The sequence below is a fragment of the Ochotona princeps genome, chromosome 14 (assembly GCF_030435755.1).
Source record: "Ochotona princeps isolate mOchPri1 chromosome 14, mOchPri1.hap1, whole genome shotgun sequence".
NCBI classification, from domain to species: Eukaryota; Metazoa; Chordata; class Mammalia; order Lagomorpha; family Ochotonidae; genus Ochotona; species Ochotona princeps.
Window position 1 is genome coordinate 1,679,894 of NC_080845.1, and position 19,201 is coordinate 1,699,094.

The 19,201-nt window shown below is 52.7% G+C and overlaps 1 long non-coding RNA gene across 1 annotated transcript; it reads left to right on the top strand.

Moving 5' to 3' along the window:
• The first annotated feature begins 749 nt into the window (after positions 1-749).
• On the top strand, positions 750-19,201 carry LOC131481929 (uncharacterized). Its single transcript, XR_009246656.1, has 3 exons — positions 750-1,103; positions 9,445-9,507; positions 19,169-19,201. It is a non-coding gene; the product is annotated as an uncharacterized LOC131481929 (long non-coding RNA).

The window sequence follows — 19,201 nt, forward strand, 5'->3', positions numbered from 1 at the left end:
AGTTCTGACCGCACCCCCATGACACCCCAATGCTAGGCTGGCCACTCACAGGCCCCCCAGTTCCCCTAACCACAGGCTGCCCTGCGTTGTGACCCAAGTGCTTCCCAAGCCTTTAGTTATTTCCACCTGCAGGGTCTGTCTCTTCCCAGCCCCTCTCCCCTCCCTTGGGTCCAGGCCTCCGGCTGTTCCGGTCAGACCCCGCAGTCACTGTGGCCAGTGCCACGGGCCTCCAAGGTGGTAACCAGCAGGCGCTGACGCTGTGCACAACGCGGACCATCCCTGGGCGCAGGAACCCTCGTGTCCCCTACGGAGTCCTGCCCAGGCCACACGGAGCACCCCGACCAGGCCCTCAGGGAGCAGAGCAGGGCTGGACCCAGGGCGATGTGGTCACTCTACAGTGGCACGTCCGGTTTCCACGGCGGCGACCCCAAAGCAGCCGTGGGGCCGCCTAGCTGAGGGGGCGACCCTGCCGTTTCGCTGTGTGTGTCCACCTCGAGAAGGGAGAGGGGGCTGCGGCTCCCAAGGGCCTCCGGGGACAGGCGCGCTTGGCGCCCTCAGGCCGACCCAAGCCCACCGCTGAGGTCCGGCGCTCCCACCACGGCCGTCCAGGGCCAGCGGGTGGACGCGTCTCGGCGGCGCCCGGCCGGGCTGAGGTCCGGCGCTCCCACCACGGCCGTCCAGGGCCAGCGGGTGGAGGCCTCTCGGCGGCGCCCGGCCGGCCCGTCACGTGACCGGCCCGCCCCTCGGCTCCTCGCGTGGCTCCTCCCTCCGCGCCGGGCCTTCTTTCTGCCTCTGTCGGAGTCACAAGATCGCTCTGCGACCTGCTTTCGGGATCCTTCCGCCGTCCCCGCCCCCCTCCCTGGAAAACGCTCCCCGTGTGCCCGGCGGCGCAGCCGGCACCGTCCGGGATGAGGGGCCAGGCCCGCTCGGTGCGGCGGGGCCGAGGCTCGCGCCCGGCCGGGCATGGGCGAGCTGGCGAGGCGGCGCCCTGCCGGGGACTCTTTTTCGTGGCGGAGGGCGCAGCCGGCAGCGGACGTTTCACCACAGGGGGAGGTGCTGGGCGTCCAAGATGGCGGCGCCCTGTAGGCTGGAGGAACTGTGAGGTAAACAGCTGAGGGGGAGGAGACGGTGGGTGAGTATGGGGGTGTCGCCCTCTCCTTTCCACCGGAGCTTTTCGGGGCAGCCCTGGCACCCTGATCCCAGTCGCGAAGGTTCTGGACGTGGGGGGTGGGGCCGGCGCCAGGGGCTCACTTGCTGGGAAGAGGATCGGGGGGAAGGGGGGATTCGGAGAGCGTCCCCTCCCTCTTCTTACGCGCTGACCCCGGCGAGCGTCGGGGGGACTGGCCGGTCCCTGGGGGGCAGAGGGGGGCTGGGCCGGGACGTCGCCCCAGCTGGCGCCCCCGGGGGCCTCGGTGCCCAGGCAGGGGTGCGGGCGGCCCCTGCGCCCTCCCGGGACGTGGCGGGGTGACAGGTTCACGCGCGGGCGCGCAGGGCCCGGCGTCGGGGGAGCCCCTGGGCGGGCGGCCAGCTGCTGGAGGGAGGAGCTGGGTGCGGGAGTGGGCGAGAGGGGTCGCGCGGGGGGCGCTGGGGGCCGAATGAATGGAGCCCGCTCGGGGGCACCCCGGACTCGGCCGGCTGCAAGGTGCACGGTGCCTCCCGGGTGCCTCGCGCCGGCTGCGCCCGGGAGGGCTGCTCCGCGGCCGGCAAGTGGCCCGAGGTGGTGCCTGGGGGCCGGCCGGCTGCAGCGGCGCGGCCCGGCGCTCCTTCATTCATTCGTGCAGCCTGCCGTCGGAGGGACCTGTCGGAAATGAAGCCCGCTCTTTGTGTGGCCTGCTGCGGGCTGGGGGTGGCGACGTCGGGGGGGCGCGGTCCGTGAGCCCGGGGCGCTGCTGGAAGCGCTGTGCAGCCGGTCGTCGGGTCCTCCACAAAGGCGAGGGGGTAACCGTTAGTGACACCTGCAGGCTTCTCCGATGAAGATGCCGAGCGTCGGGGGCGGGGATGGGCAAGGTCATGCCCCCCCCCAGGAGGGTCTGACCCATCCCACAGGTGTGATCCACGTGTCCCGTCGTGAAGTGCAAAGACTTCATCGCTTGCGGGGGTGGGGGATAGAAGAGAGAGAGAGAGAGAGTGTTCGGACTTTAGAAAATGATGTGTTTGCTGCAGAACCAAGTCCTAGAATGCTTGCTTGATTTTCTTTTGTTTGTTTGTTTAAATAGGAAGCATAGGAATAGAACTTTAAGTCAGGTGAGCCTGTGGAGGCACCAAAATAGAATCAGACTCCTCTGAGATCCTTTGACTTACAGTGTGAGGGTCCACCTGGAGCTCCATCCAGCAGGCTGCAAAAGTGGGGCAGTAAATTAAAGGGCGCCTCAGAAAACCTCATCTCTTGGCAGTCACCTGCGTTTCCTAAGCAGAGTGTTTCTGAGTAAACCTGGGATATGCAAAAGTGAAAGCTGATGTAGCATTTGGTTGGGAAATGCACCTTGCCCAGTTGTGCGTTGAGCAGATGACTCTGCTCCTCTGCCGACGCCCTGGGGAACAGTGGAATCCTCTAAGGGCCTGTGTCCACCAGGTGTAAGTGGAAGAGATCCCAGGCCTGAAGTTCCTGTCTTATCCGAAGCACAGCTCTGCAAGGGCGGCTGACAGGAGCATGCTTTACCTCTGTGTTTCCTGGTGTCGTAAACCCTTGGTCTGTCCCTGAGTTGCTTTTTAGAAGGCGGCTGCCAGCCTCCCTTTCCCTCCTCAGAGCCCTGTGCTCAGCTGGCCTCTCCTCACTGTCAGGCTTCACCTGTGAGCTCAGCCAGAACCGCTGCACACCTGTGTGTGCAGTTTGCAGAGCCAGTGCAGTGCCACAGCGGAGGGTTGTTAGGGGTGTTTGGCAGGAGCTCAAGGTGGATCTTGAGGACACCCCACAAGGTTTAGTTTGGATGCTGTGTTGTGCCCAGGTGGTTGACAGCCACTGACTCAAAGTGTCAATGTGGCCGATTCCTTTTACTTTGTAACTGTTACAGTCATTACTTAAAACTGCTTCAGGCCTCTGGTGTGTGGGACGGCCTGGGGAGCCTCATCTGGAGCTGACTTGCCCTGGTAGCTCCGCTTCTGCAGAGTCAGGCGCAGAGTTACAGAGAGGAGAGGCTAAGGGGAGAGTCTTCATCTGATGGTTTGCTTCCTAAATGACCCTACAGCCTGGGCCGGCCAGCTGAAGCCAGAAACTCAGAGCTTCCTCCATTTCTGCACTTGGTGCAGGGCCCAAGCGCTTGGACCATCCTCTGCTGCTTTCCTAGGTGTATTGGCAGGGAGCTGGGTGGGAAGTGGAGCAGCCGGGACTAGAACTGGTGGCATGTGGGCTGCCGGCACCGGGAGTGGTAGCTTTATGTGCTGTGCCGCAGCACCGGTCCCTATACTTTCTATTTTTTTTTAACCTTTCAGACATAAAAATTATACCTATTTGTGGGGTACTTTATGGTGTTTTGGACAATGTATAATGTCCAGTCAGAGTAAAAATGCTTATCTTTTTAGTCACAAACGCTGTTATTTTACATCTGATCATCAAATGGTTTCTATCTTACATGATTTGGTTTATATGAAATATTTCTTTCCCATTTAAGTTGGCCTGAAATAAGTCTCCTGTCAACAATATAAGATTGTTTGACTTACTGTGAAGTTTATAGTTGCTAAAATTAGTCATTTAATGTCTTTTTAAATAACCACATTCATATGAAATCTCAGGGCTTTGTCCTGTTCTTGCCTCTCCTATCTGCCCTTGTCACTGGTTACATGCTGGCAAGTAGTAAGGAGCAGTAACCTGTGTGCTAAGCTGCAAGGGACTGACACCTGGAGAGCAAGGTGCTGGGCCTTGTTTTGGCTCAGCTGGCCAGTCCTCCCCCTGCCTCTCCACTTCCCAAAGCCTTGGGGCCCTTCCGTGTGTGGGAGACCCCAGGAGGCTCCTGGCTTCAGATCGGCCCAGTTCTGGCCCTTGCAGCTGCTGGAGTGAACCAGCAGATGGAAGATCTTTCTTTCTGTCTCTCCCCTCTGAAGATCTGCCTTTTCAATAGAAATACATTCTTAAAAGACAGAAAAAGAAAATGAGCAGCGTGTCTTGAGTGTCATGATCACTACTGGCCGAAACTCAGCCCAGACCTTCCTTCCTTTCCCTGCCTTTTCCTTTTGCTTTTCCTTTTCCTTTTCCTTTCCTTAGCATGTTTTCATTAGAAAGACAAAGCAAGATCTTCTGTCTTGTGGTTCACTCCGTACATGGTCATAACAGTCAGGGCTGGCCTGAGCAGAGAGCCAGGAACCTGGAACTCGGTCTGGTCTCCCACGTGGGTGCAACGCCCACATAGGTGCAGCACCGCCCAGCTTTGCAAGGTCACAGGCAGGGAGCTGAGTCAGAAGCGTGTGCCCAGCCTTGAACCCACATCCTAGGTAGCAAGCAGCCAAGACCTTGGCCGCTTCTCACAGGTCCTTTCTGAAGTGAATACAGTGACAGCAGGTACCAGAGTGTTGGCCTTGTGCTGCTGATGGGATAAGATCGCCAAGGGCAGAGGCCGGAGCCTTCAGGAAGCCCTGTGCCACTTGGAGTCATTCATGGAACACAGTAAGACACTTGATGTGTATCTGTTTTGAATTTGAGAATGACTTTATCAGTGTTGCAAATACCAACTGTTCATGGAGAGATTGCTACACATTGTGTACCCAGCGGTACATTTTGTTAAAATTGTTACAATGAAGTTTACATTTATTGGGTACTTGTGCTGAGTATCTGCCTGTCTGATCTTAAACTCTTCTCCTAGCTTTGAAGGTGCAGGACGACTTAGGGACTTGAAGTCGGTGGGGTAAGGTCTGACCAGGTGTGAGCCCTGTTTGGTTGCCTCCAAATGTTGAGTCTTCCACCTTGGTGAGCTGCCTGTCCTGTTGAGCTCATGGAATACCTTGCAGGTCAGGGGGGTCTCAGAGGGGACGGGCGACCCCCAGTTTTCCTCTGAGAATCTGCCGGAAACCATGGCCCCCCTAGGGCTCTTCTCTGTCCTTTTTGTTCCTGCTACCTGTCCTGCCCACCTTTGAAATAAACAAACGTGTGAGTAAAGAAAGAAATATTTTTCAAAATTCTCGTTTCTTTTAAACCAGTAGGTAGGAGATGGCCAAGTCTGTTAAAGGTAGACTTAGGTGTTTGTGTAATAAATCATTTTGTGAATGAGGTGCCGTGTTTTACACACACACACACACACACACACACACAGAAGCAGCTGGGGCTGAGCCCTGCTGAGGGCTCAGGCCTGGCATGCGTCCTGCGCCGGCGCCAAGCATTGGGCATGCGCTCTGCACCGGCGCCTAGCACCCGGCAGAGTCCCACCACACTTTTTCCAGGCTTGCTGAAGGATTCGTTTTTGCCTTCTGAGCATCAAAGTAGATGTGAAAGTGAAAGGATGCCTGTTTCTGGTTTTCTCCTTACTTAGCCTAGTCGTGCTTAATCTTTGGGGGGCATCAGAGTCGGCTCAAAGGACCCCACAAACTACTCTCTGTATTCAGAGACGCAGTGAAGCTAGTGAGTTCAGCTTTCTCCCAGGTCCTCAGATGTGCCTGTGCCCGTGGCATGGGCGCCTCGGCCAGCAGCCGCCTGCGCTTCTCCCCTCAAGTGTTTGTCCCTCGGTCCTTCCCGTGTGAAATCCAAAGCAACCTGCTGCTATTCCTTGGGGGGAAATGGTTTCTGGATCTTTTGAAGCCCACATGGCATCGTTCTTGGTCTGTATTTCCTGGATGAACAGTTTTGTTCATGTTTATAGAATGTCTTAACCTGAGCATCACTTAAAGCGAGGAAGTGCCTGGCCGGAAGCGGGCTCCAGCCCTGGGCAAGTCGCCAGACACTGTGTGCTCGGACAGGGGCACCGACTTTGGCATACTGTCCTTCAGAGCTCCCCCAGAGCCTTGGAGTGGGAACCCCGGCAGTTTAGGGCGCTGCTGCTCGTCCTGGGACCCTGAGCCTGGGTGTCTCACGGGCATGCGTGTTTGGGTGTACCTGGCTCTCAGCTGCTTTACTTACACATTCTTTGGGCAGTAGCATTGTTCTTTCTTTTTCTTCTATGAACTGATAGAGAAGTAGAGAAAGTCTCTTTTCCGATGCAGTTTCTAACTCGTTTTAGATGCATTTGTGCTGAAGGTGATACTGTGCTTCACTGTCCAGAATGTTGCTCTGGGAAATCTCTGGGGAGTCCTCGAGTCAGAGCTGAGCACCGACACGCATGGTAACACACCTTCCCCGCCTGGGCTGTGCCTGTACGCCCCTGCCTGGGCCTGCGTCTTAAGCAACTTTGGATTTTTTTTAAGATTTATTTATTTTTATTGCAAAGGCAGATATACAGAGAGGAGGAGAGACAGAGAGGAAGATCTTCCGTCCGACGATTCACTCCCCAAGCAGCTGCAACAGCCGGAGCTGAGCTGATCCAATGCCAGGAGCTTCTTCTGGGTCTCCCACACGGGTGCAGGGTCCCAAGGCTTTGGGCCGTCCTCCACTGCTTTCCCAGGCCACAGGCAGGGAGCTGGATGGGAAGTGGAACTGCCAGGGTTAGAACCGGTGCCCATATGGGATCCTGGCGTACAAGGCAAGGACTTTAGCCGCTAGACTACTGCACTGAGCCCATCTTTGAATTTTTAATGATAAACATGTGAACCTAAGGAAGCAGTGACAGGTGGTTCAGATGCACTGTGGTTTATGAATGCTGTTAAGGCACTTGGGTACCATCCTAGAGTACCTGTGTTTGGGTCCTGACTCCAGGATGCTGAGGGACAAGTGATGCCTCAGTTAGGTCCCTGTCAGTATGGGAGAACCTGCTTGAGCTTCTGGCTCCTGGCTTTGGCCTGGTCCAGTTTGGCTATTGTGAGCATTAGGGGAATGTCCCAACAGGTGGGAGCTCTCTGCCCGTCAGAAAGGCAGATCAGATTTATGGAGAGAAGAGAGACAGAACAAGATCCTCCATTTGCTGGTTAACCCTCCAAATGGCCGCAGCGACCAGAGCTGAGCTGATCTGAAGCCAAGAGCTTCCTCAGGGTCTTCCACATGTTGCAGGGTCCCAAGGCTTTCGACCAGCCTCTGCTGCTTTCCCAGGCCGTGGGCGGGGAGCTGGATGGGGAGTGGAGCAGCCAGGACATGTACTGGTGTCCTATGGGACCTCAGCACTTGCAGGTGAGGATTTAGCCATTGAACCATTGTGCTGGCCCCCAAATTAAAAAAAATATCTATCTATCTATCTATCTATATTTATAAATATATTTATATTTATAAATATATAAATATATATATTTAAAATATGTCTATTTGTTTCTTAAATTCGAGTTAACTCACAAAATTGTCTTAGGTGATTTAGTGTGAATTCAGGTATTTCCTAGTGCAGAGAAGTCTTGGGGTTAGTTTTAGCCCATTTTGGGTACAATGCTTTACAAAGAGGGTCCTAGCTCCCGAGCCTGACTCAGCTCATGAGGCATCCTGTCTAGGCCTGAGGTCAGCACAGAACTCCCCCAGGGTCCTGCCAGCCGCAGCCCAGCATAGTCACAGTCTTGGCTGAAGTCTGTTCAGATGGAATTCAATGGAAGCAGATTGCCCTGCCCTCCTCCTGCTTGACCTCCAGCCTGCCCTCTGTGGCTGTTTGGAGAGCTGGCCTACCGGGCCACAGGCCTGTGTGAGGTGAGACTGCTGCCTGAGCTGGAACTTCTCTCCAGGAAATGCCAGGTGTGGGAGCCACATATTCCATGGCTTGGCTTTTGAGGATGAAAATGGGGGTTCTGGCAGGTGTCACCCTTCGTGGAGTGCAGGATGGGATTTCAGGGTAATGGAGCAGGGAATGGCCAATGCCCTTGTCCAAGTGAGCATGATGGCGCTGCTGCTTTAGTCACGGGCCCTTTTGGTTTGTTTGTTTTGACTATGTGATGAAGAAGTTTGAAGTGTTAGTGTTCGGCTTTAGATGTTGATTTCAGGTCAGAGATCTGACTGGGACTGATGGCAAGAGGAAATCTGACTTGCTATACTAACAGCTGGAATTAGGAGGGTCAGGACGGCCTCTCTGCAGGGCCATTCGACCTGTGGCACCGGCAGGTGCTGGTGGTGTGGGAGCCCTGTCTGTGTTCCACCACGAAACAGGGTCTGTTGTCTGGAGCAAGAGATTTTACTAGCTGGAGACTTGCTCAATCCACCAGTGTGACTTTGACTAGGAGTGTGTTTCGGATCGTGTGTCCGGGCTTTTCTGTGGTCAGTGTGGTGAAATGCATGAGGCTCTGTGTCCACACTCTGTGTGCTATCCTGGAGTGGCCGCCAAAGCTGTGCTGAGATCTTGGCTGACCTGAGCAGGTGCCAGACCAGATGAATAGCTGTTGCCCTCGTGCAGTTTGCAATCTGATCAGATTGTACCTCCATGTAGCGGAGGGGTATGTATTTTGAAAGCAAACTGGAATGTCTTTAATATTCATATTTATCATGAATATTTACTATAAATTAATTTGGACAGTAAAAAAAAGAGGAAGAAAGTAGAGAAATAATTAAATGTTGTATGTCTTTACTGTAGAAGCAGTAGCCTTAGACTGTGCGGTTCGAAGGCACAATTTGCCTTGTGCATGAAGTTAACGAAGTTTTCTAACTCCTGGTCACTAAGTGTCGGATGCCATGGTGGCTGCTGGAGAAAGAGCAGGGGGCCAGCTGCAGGGTGTGGGAGGGGATGGTGATTAACCACACAAAAAATACAGGCTGCCCAGGGGGTCTCAGAGGGCGTGACCTTGCCTAGGGGCTGGGCGTGGGGGGCAGAGGCTGAGGAAGGCTTCCCTGATGAACACGTTATCGAAGGAGAGTTAGCTGAGGTGGTGTCTCTGAGGCCCAGGGACAGCAGACGTGTGTCCCGGATGGGAAGCGGTGTGGCTCGGTTGAGCAGCTGAATGGCAGCGAGGAGGGCAGGCGCCAGTGAGGAGGTGATGCAGGCTGGCTGGGTGCATGTGGCAGCGCCTGGGGTAGTGACTGCGGCCCCCGCTCTGCCCAGAGCCTCTGGACACACACCTCACCTAGTCTGCGCGCAGCCTGCTTGGGCCAGAGCTGTTTTAGTCTCACTTTACAGAGGAAGTGACTTGAGGTTGGACATACAGACTTACATGAAGTATCCCAAGGTAACATTAAAAGCGACAGAGCCAGGAACTCTTATTCTAGAGCTCATTCTGTCCATCTGTTTTCAAGTTCAGCAAAATCTTGAGGTTCTTCCAGCCACCGGCTGTTGAGAAATGCAAATAGAGGCACGTTGCTGATGGTGGGTGTGTGGGTGTTGGTGTCTGTCTCAGTGGGAGCCCCGTAGTCTCCTCTCAGAGGTCGACAGGAAGGAGTTTGTGCCGCGTGAGCTTTCAGCTGCCATCTGCGCTCCATGTTTACTGGCCATGAGACTGTTGCTTACCTATGTGTGTGCTTTGTGCCCCCAGGGACCATGAAAGACCCCAGAGTGACAGCCCTGGAAACCGAAGTGCCAGCTGTCCACCGAGCAGGTGAGCCAGCCACCCAAAGGTGGGGGAGTGGTGGAGGGTGCCCCTCTTCTCCACGTTTGTATTCTCATGCTTGTTGACATTTAGGGATTCCACATGTGTGGTTGTAGCATCCTGCCAGGAACCGGGCTGTCTGTGGCTGGAAGTCCTCCAGTCCCTGATGAGGTGCCCCTTGCTTAGTGCCAGGCCCTGTGCTGTATGCCGGCCACACTTTACATACCCTCCTGGCTGTCTTCCCTGTGGTGTGTCCCCAGCGTCCTGACGACGTCAGAGTTTTCCGAAGGTCACGTGCCTGCTGTTGGGGGTGTGGCAGCAGCCCTCCTTCCTGGCAGCAGAGTTTGGTTTAGATGCCAGAATCAGCTTACTGGAGCAGGTCAGTTAGCTATGCAGCTCGTGACCCTGGCTGCGCCTTAAAAACACAGGCCGGAAGTGCTGGCTGCACCTCGCCCTGGGAGCTCTGCGCGGGGGCCTGGGCTGCAGGATTTTAGACTTCCTGGGTGATTCTCGGGTACTTCCTGGGCCAGGATCCACTCCCACCCCCAGCTCAATATGGCTGTGTCTGCGCACTGTCCTAAGTTATGTGGGGACATATAAATTAATGCCAAAGAGGGTTTTAGGAGTTGAAGAAGTCCTACAGCAGGTACCTTGTACAAACTGAAGCAGTGGCGTTTTTGTGGATCTGAGTCTCAGGACTCAGTTCATCCCTGAAGTGTGATTCCAGAAGCACGGGCAGGCGTGCCGTGAGGTGTGATTCCAGAAGCACGGGCAGGCGTGCCGTGAGGTGTGATTCCAGAAGCACGGGCAGGCGTGCCGTGAGGTGTGATTCCAGAAGCACGGGCAGGCGTGCCGTCAGGTGTGATTCCAGAAGCACGGGCAGGCGTGCCGTCAGGTGTGATTCCAGAAGCACGGGCAGGCGTGCCGTCAGGTGTGATTCCAGAAGCACGGGCAGGCGTGCTGTCAGGTGTGATTCCAGATGCACGGACAGGCGTGCCGTGAGGTGTGATTCCAGTTGTATGGGCAGGCGTGCCGTGAGGTGTGATTCCAGATGCACGGGCAGGCGTGCCGTGAGGTGTGATTCCAGTTGCACGGGCAGTCGTGCCGTGAGGTGTGATTCCAGATGCACGGACAGGCGTGCCGTGAGGTGTGATTCCAGTTGTATGGGCAGGCGTGCCGTGTGGTGTGGAAGCCCTGGGGTGTGACACTGAGCCTCAGCAGTTACTGATCAGTGTTGCACAGTTAGGAGTCTGTTACATTTTAATAGTCAGATTTTATTTTTTAAAGATTCATTTGTATGTGAAGCAGTTACAGAGGAGGAGAGACAGTGACAAAGAAATCTTCTGTTCCCTGGTTCACTCTCCTCTTGGCCACAGTGGCCAGAGCTGAGTTGGTCCAAAGCTGTGAACCTGGAGTTTCTGGGTCTCCCATGTGGGTGCTGGGACCTAGACACGTGGCCATCCTCCACTGCTCTCCCAGGCCACCAGCAGGGAGCTGGATCAGAAATGGAACAGCTGGGATTCAAACTGGTGCCCATGTGAGATGCTGGCACTGCAGGCTGAGGCTTAGCCCACTGTAGTACCACACCCGCCCGAAGTGGTCAGATTTTAAAACTGAAACTTTAGCGTAGCAAAGGCACTTTGTGAGTGCAGTAAGCTGCCGTCCTTGACAGCTGGCACACGCAGCCTCAGTGGACAAGGCAGAACTCAGGGACGTGTCTGGTGGGTGGTTTACTAGAGGGCACCGGAGCCATAGCTGGCGAGGCCCCACCGTTGTCACCTTTGTTACTACTGCAAACTGCTGATCTGCGCTCTTGAGATTAGAAACTGTAAGAAATTGCCTTAGAGTTTTTGCAAAGTCTAGTTTGAAATGTTATTACTGAGCACAAAGTGGCTTTTTTTTGGTCATTTCATTTTTGTTCTTATTATTCTTTTTGCTCTCTTTAACCTCAGTTAACCTCAAGATGATTATATCATGGATATTGTTGACCAATACAAATGCTTGTATGAAAATTATTTTGATTTAATATGAGGTTACAGAGCTGACAGTTTAAATTTGTCCTTACAAATTTACCTCCAAATATTGGCTGTTTCTTTTTCAAAAAATAAGTGATGGTTTTTAAAGCTTTATTTTTATTCTAAGATTTATTTATTTATTTATTGCAAAGTCAGATTTCTAGAGAAGGAGACACAGAGCAAGAGCTTTTGAATCCGTTGGTTCCCTCCCCAGGAGGTCGCAGCGGGTGGAGCTGGACCAGTCTGAAGCCTGGGGCCAGGAGTGGGTCTCCCGCGTGGGTGCAGGGTCCCAAGGCAAAATTCATTTTTAGTTTATTTGGAAGGGACACACATGCTCTGGCCATCCTCCGCTGCCTTCCCAGACACCTCAGCAGGGAGCTGGATGGGAAGTGGAGCAGCTGGTACCCGGACTGGCGCCCACCTGGGATGCTGGCTGTCGCAGGTGGTCACGTAACTTGTTATGCCACCAAGGCAGACCACAAAGCCTACAAATCAAATGTACTTATATAAAGATTATTTTGTTTGTAACGAATGCTTCAAAAACAATTTTATAGCAGTTAGAATTAAGGTATTTAATTTCTGTGTAAGTAGCCCTGAATTACTTAAATTTTATAAACATTGAGGGCTCAGCACGATAGCATAGTGGATAAAGTCCTCTCCTTGCACGCGCCAGGATCCCATATGGGTGCCGGTTCTCATCCCGGTGGTCCCGCTTCTCATCCAGCTCCCTGCTTGTACAGGACGGCCCAAAGCCTTGGGACCCTGAACCCGCGTGGGAGACCTAGAAGAGGTTCCTGGCTCCTGGCTTCGGATTGGCTCAGCTCCAGCCATTGTGGTCACTTGGGGAGTGAACCATCAGATGGCAGATCTTCCCGTCTTTCCTCCTCTCTGTATATCTGACTTTCCAATAAAAATAAAATGAATCTTAAAAAAAATCTACAGTGACAAAAGGTGTTTTTTTTTAAAAAATTATAAACATTGGCTCAGAGCCCAACTATTATTTGTAGATTTTTCCAACTACTCTTACTATTATTATAATCTGTTAATATATTTGTTAATATACTTTTTTGTACTTCTTTAAAACCACTTACTTGTTTTTATTTATTTGAAAGACACAAGAGCTAGACCTGTGAGATGCCCATGGTAGCCTCACACTGGGCCAAGCCAGCAGCAGCACGGGGAGCTCTGCCCACACGCTTGTCAGTCAGCATCCCCTGCCTCCCAGGGTCTGTGTTATCAGGAGGCTGGGACCTGGGGCGGAGCTGGGCTGGGACCTGGGGCGGAGCTGGGCTGGGACCTGGGGCGGAGCTGGGCTGGGACCTGGAGTGTCCAACGTGGCACCTCAGCGACTGCGCTCAACACCTGCCCTCCTTCTGTTCTAAAGATAAATCACATTCACCACTATAATGGAAACTTTTTATTTTTGTAAAAAAGTAAACACTTTGTGACATATTTTTTTAAAGATTTATTTGTTTTTATTGGAAAGTGAGATATACAGAAAGGTGGCGAGACAGAGAGGAAGATCTTCTGTCCACTGATTCACTCCCCAAGAGACCACAAGGGCCAGAGCTAAGCCAATCCGAAGCCAGGAGCCTGGAGTATCTTTTGGGTCTCCCATGTGGGTGCAGGGTCCCAAGGCTTTGGGCTGTCCTCGACTGCTTTCCCAGACCACAGGCAGGGAGCTGGATGGGAAGCAGGGCCACCGGGATACCCATATGGGATCCTGGCGCATGCAAGGTGAGGACTTCAGCCTCTAGGCTACCATGCTGGGCCCATGTTTTATAACATATTTTTTTAAAGACTTTTTTTTCTTGGAAAGTCAGATGCACAGAGAAGAGGAGAGACACTGAGGAAGATCCTCCTTTCACTGATCCATTTCTCAAGTGGCCGCAATGGCCAGAACTCAGCCAACCAAAGCCAGAAGCCTCCTCTGGATCTCCCACACAAGTGCAGGGTTCCAAGACCCCGGGCTGTCCTCGACTGCCCCACCCGCCAGGCCACAAGCAGGGAGTTGGATGGGAGTTGGAGCAGCTGGGACATGAGCCAGTGCCCCTATGGGATGCCAGCACTTGCAGGCAGAGGATTAACTACTTGAGCCATTGTGCTGGCACCCCCTGTTTTATAGGTTTTAGAAAACAAAAGGTTTATGTAATTTTTTTGTTTAAAGGCTGAGTTACAAAGAGAAGGACACACACACAGTTATTCCGTCTGCTGGATCACTGCCCAAATGGTTGCAGTGTCCAGAGCTGACCTGATCTGAAACCAGGAGCTTCTTCCAGGTCTCTCACGAGGGTGCAGGGTCCCAAGGCTTTAGGCCATCCTCAGCTGCTTTCCCAGGCCACAGGCAGGGAGCTGGATGGGAAGTGGAGCAGCCAGGGCTTGAACCAGTGCCCATGTGGGATGCTGGTAATGAAGGTGGAGACTAACCCACTATATCAAAGTTTTGGTTCCAACATTTTATACTTAAACTGGCAGAGTTTCAACTTGGATGTTTCATCTAGGGTATTTTACCTTATTTGAACATTCACATATTCATTAATTTGAATCTTCCACCTAAGTTTCTTGTTCAGCCTTCTGATGTATTTTGGGTTGATGTCATGGTAGCGACATGATCGTGTAGTTGCTGGGGATGCCAGGCATGCTGCTGAGTCCACGGAGTATGGAGCGGGAGACGAAACTTTATATGCCTGTTGAGATCATCAGTGTTCCCTCTGATGACCAGTTGTGGAGTTTCAACCTGGTCCAGGGTTCCTAATGATTACAAAGTTTCTTCTGGGTTAAAAGTGAGCTGCCATCTGCAACACAGTGTTGGTTTGAGTCCTGGTTGGTTTGCCTCTGGTCCCTTGATGCTCCTGGGAGAGCAGAGGAAGGTGATCCAGGCTCTCTGGCTCGTGCACCGCTGTCAGAGACCTAGCCTGGAGTCACAGGCTCATGGCTTTGGTCTAGCCCATTCCTGACTGTTAGGACCATCTGGGGAGTCAACCAGTAGATGGAGGAGGCCTCTGTAGCTCTCCCTCTCTCACTTTCAAATAAGTAGGGAAAATTTTTTTAAATGTTTATTTTTATTGGAAAGTCAGATATACAGAGAGGAGGAGAGACAGAGGGGAAGATTTTCCATCCACTGATTCACTCCCCAAGTGGCTGCAGTGGCTATAACTGAGCTGATCCGAAGCCAGGAGCCAGGAGCTTCTTCCAGGTCTCCCATGTGGGTGCAGGGTCCCAAGGCTTTGGGCCGTCCTTGACTGCTTTCCCAGGCCACAGGCAGGGAGCTGGATGGGAAGTGGAGCAGGGCTGCCAGGTTGTGAACTGGTGCCCATGTGGGATCCTGAGGTGTACAAGGCAAGGACTTTAGCAACTAGGCTACCGTGCAGGGCCCATAAGTAGGTACATCTTAAAAAGCCAAGACAAAGAAATAGGAGTGTATTTTAGAGTTGCTGAGCAGCAGCCCCTTGGCTGACAGCTGAATTCTCAGCGTGATGTGCTGAGCAGACCTCCGATGAAAGAAGTTTCCTGGCGAAAAGGGAGCAGCAAGTGCAGGGCTCTGGGCAAGGACGAGCTTTCCTGCGTGTGAGAAGCAGAGGTGTCTTGGTGAGTGAATTGCAGGGCAGGCTGTTTCTCCCTTGTCACCAGGAGGAAGATGACAGTGGCTTGCACCGGGGTGATACCAAAGCAGCCCGTGTAAGTCTGGAGTGTTGGAAGAGGCAGGGACGCCAGCCGCCTGCTGGCTTTAGATGGCCGTGCCGCCCTTTGCTGAGGTCGGTGACAGGCCGGGCTGTAGGCTTGGGGGCAGGAAGCAGATGTTGAAGGTTCTGCACCCCAGTAGGAATCGCATTATCTGTGGCACCGTGTTGTGCATGCAGCCACTGATCAGAAGGCCAAACTCAGTGGAGTGTTGCATGAGCGTGTTGGGTGCAGAAGTTGCTCAACACAGTTATTGTCTTCTGACTTCTGTTATGCTCTGTAGCAGGTTGCATCCATAGTGGAGAAGAGGTTGTCGTGGCTGTAACTGGCCGCTTGAGTTTGCTGACAATCCCCAGCCGGTCTTGTTCATTTGTGGAAGGTGTTTAAGGCAGCTGTGTCTCCTGAGCCTTCTGTTGCAGCCAGGTTGGTCTACTCCCTCCTTGGGCGCCAGCAAACCACGTCCATTTTTCTACTAGAACTCGTGGAATCTTTGCATTTGCTAAGTTATCTTTCCTATCTAGTACCCTAGGCTTAGTATAAACCCTCAGGACCTGTTTAAATTTAGAAAGAAAAGAGAATTCTGCTCAGGGCAGTGATTCTAAAAGCTTGTGACATAAATCTCATGAAGGCTTTTTGGGGTGTCAGGTGCTTGAACTTAACAGGAATGAAAAGCTCCAGATCCAAGAATTAGGGGCTGGTGTGATGGCTCAGCTGGCTAATCCTCCACCTCCAACTGCTGGCATGCTGTCTGGGCACCAGTTTATGTCCCCACTGCTCCGCTTCCCATCCAGCTCCCTGCTTGTGGCCTGGGAAAGCAGTCGAGAATGGCCCAAAGCCCTGGGACCCTGCATCTACGTGGGAGACCTGGCAGAAGCTCCTGGCTCCTGGCTTTGGATTGGCTCAGCTCCAGCCATTGCAACCATTTGGGAGTGAACCAGCAGATGGAAGAGTTCTGTTGTTTCTCCTTTATTCTGTAAATCTGTCTTCACGATTAAAAATAAATGGGTTTTTTGTTGTTGTTGTTTAAGAAATCCAGTATTTATATTTTTCCTGGGGATTAAAAATGTGGTTAAGCAGAATTTTTTTAGAAGTTTATTTATTCAAAAGGCAGTTATGGGAATGGGAGAGGGAGGAGGCGCAGATCTTCCATCCACTGCTTTTCTCCCCAAATGATTACAGTGACCAGAGCTGGGCTGGCCTGAAGCCAGGAACTGGGAGCTTCTGGGTCTGCCATGTGGGTGCAGGGGCCCAAGCATGTGGACCAGCCTCCACTTCTTTTCCAGGCACATTAGCAGGGAGCTGGCTGGGAAGTGGAGCAGTCAGGACTCCAGCCAGTGGCCCTGTGGGGCACCAGTGCAGTAATCAGAAGCTTAATCTGCTCTGCCACAGCACCTGCCCCAGCAGTAGAACTTTAAGTGTCTCTGTAAAACTGTTCTCATGTATTTTTGAATATCATCTTGTGTAAAGCATCTTGGAAAGAGCAGGCTGCAGGGGCTGGGCTTTCTGGCTAAAGTGCACTCAGACTGACACACAAGCTGATTGGCCCTGTGACCACGCTTCAGGGTTGAGCTGTGGCCGAGCTCCGGCTGCTTTGCTCTGGACTGCCTGGGACTGCAGGACTAGATCTGGCATTCTTGTCTTCAGAACACAGGGAAGACAAGCTACTCTCAGTTAGCTGAGGGTAGGTAGGTAGCAACTTTGTTGAAAAGAAATCAAGTGTAACAACAGAACACTTGATTGTGTGAGCTGCATTATTTTTTTTAAGATTTATTTTTTATTTTTATTGCAAAGTCAGATTTACAGAGAGGAGAAGAGATAGAGAGGAAGATCTTCTGTCCAGTGATTCACTCCCCAAGTGACTGCAATGCCTGGTGCTGCGCCGATCCAAAGCCAGAAGCCAGGAACTTCTTCCAGGTCTCTCACAAGGGTGCTGGGTTCCAAGACTTTTGGACCATCCTCAGTTGGTTTCCCAGGCCACAGGCAGGGAGCTGGATGGGAAGTGGAGCAGCTGGGACACAAACCAGTGCCCATTTAGGATCTCGGCACACACAAAATGAGGATTTAGCCACTAGGCCATCGTGCTGGGCCCAGTATCCTAATATATTTTAATGTAGCTGCAGGCGTCATACGGTTTTTGGCCTGGAGTAGGTAGGCTGACTTGGCAGCGTGCGTGTTGCCTTCTGTGACAGGGTACCGTGCCATCATGCTTAAGCCGCGTTAGCTTCAGGTCAGCTTTAAGCATCGGGCTTTGGAGGTGGGCAGATCTGAGTTCACATTTCATTCCTTCGCCTCCTGCTAGCCTCGTGGCCCAGAGCAACTGACGTGTTTTCTCTTTCCTTCCTCGTACATTGAGGACAGAAATGCTATCCCAAGATGTCTAACGATGAGCATAAACATGGCAGCTGTCACTGTCAAACACAGCTTGTGACACACACGTCCCGTGGCGGGGTGCTTGTTCTGATCTGCTTGTTCTGATCCTGGTTGCTTTGCTTCCAGTACAGCTCCCCGCCATGCCCGGGCAGACAAGCAGGTGCTGGTCCAGGGACTCGGGCCCTGCCACATAGGTGGTCCCTGGCTGCAGGTCGCTGCGGCCTTGGCTATTACTGCCATTTAGGAAATGGCCACAATAGTGAATGAACCGGGAAATGGAAGATCTCTCTCCCCCCTCTCTGTTACTGGTTTTGAAATAAACAAGTAAATAAAATTAAATGCATCTATATAAAGAATATATACACACACCTTGCGTCTGCTGGGATCCTATATGGGCCCTCGTTCATACACCAGTTGCTCCACTTCCCATCCAGCTCCTGCTTGTGGCCTGGGGAAGCAGCAGCAGACGGCCTAAAGCCTTGGGACCCTGCATCTGTGTGAAGGACCTGGAGGAACTCCTGGTTCCTGGCTTCGGATCAGCTTAGCCACGGATGTTGCAGCTATTTGAGTAGTGAATCAGCAGACAGAACATTTTCATCTCTGCTTCTCCTTCTCTCTGTAAATCTGACTTTTCATTTAAAAAAAATCTGAAAAAAAAAAAAAAGGAGAGAGAGGTGTGTGGGTGCTGTGGCCGTCAGGTGTCTGCTTGGGATGCCCGTGTCCTCTGAGTCCCTGGATTGAGGCCCGCCTCTGCTGGTGCCTTTCCAGCCTCCTGCTAAAGCCTCCAGCAGGTGATGGCTGGAGAACTGGAGTCCCTGTCACCTGCATGGGAGTTCCAGGTCTGGGCGTTGGCTTGTCCTAGCCCTGCGTATTGTCCTAAGGAGTGAGCAGTGGATAGAAAAATCTCTGTCCTCCCTCTGCCTTTCGGTAATAATAATAAAAAATTATAACAGCTTTTGGAGGGAAACTTGGGAAAAGAATCAGTTGTAGAGAATGTTCAGAATTGCTTAGGGAGTGATTGCTTTTTGTATGTGAGCATGAGGCCCTCATTTCACTTCCCTGAAGAGCATGGCTGTGGCAGGGCTGGCCTGTGGCTGCCTCTGGCCAGCTGCCTGGGCTCAGTGGCAGTGAGGTGTTGGGTGACTTCTAGGGACAAGGGCATGATGCTGAAAGCTGGGGAGTGATCCCTTGGGGCTTGGGCCTCCTCAGGCGTAGCAACTTTTAGATGGCTGGCGGGGGTGTTAGGAAGTGGTGTGCCTTTCAGATGGTGGGGGGATATTAGGAAGTGGTGTGCCTTCTAGATGTTTTTTTCTGAAAGCAGTTTATCCCCTTTCTGGATCAGTGGTTGAAACAAAGGCATGGTCTTGGCCAAAATCTGGATGGAAGCAGAAAGGAGGGCTGACAGATACGGTCCTGTCTGGTGATTGGTTTTGGGTGATACCAGCTTTTTAGGTCTCTCTGTCACATTCTGTAGAAGTCTTCTTCTTCTTGAATTTGCCATAGTTACCCACACGCCCGTTCTGGCCGTACTCCTTGCTGCATCGAACGTGTATCTGGGGGAGAACGGGGCCCTGTAGTCACTCTGATCGTCTTCCTCTTCGCAGACTGCTCGTGGCCCAATGAAGAGCGTGCAGAGC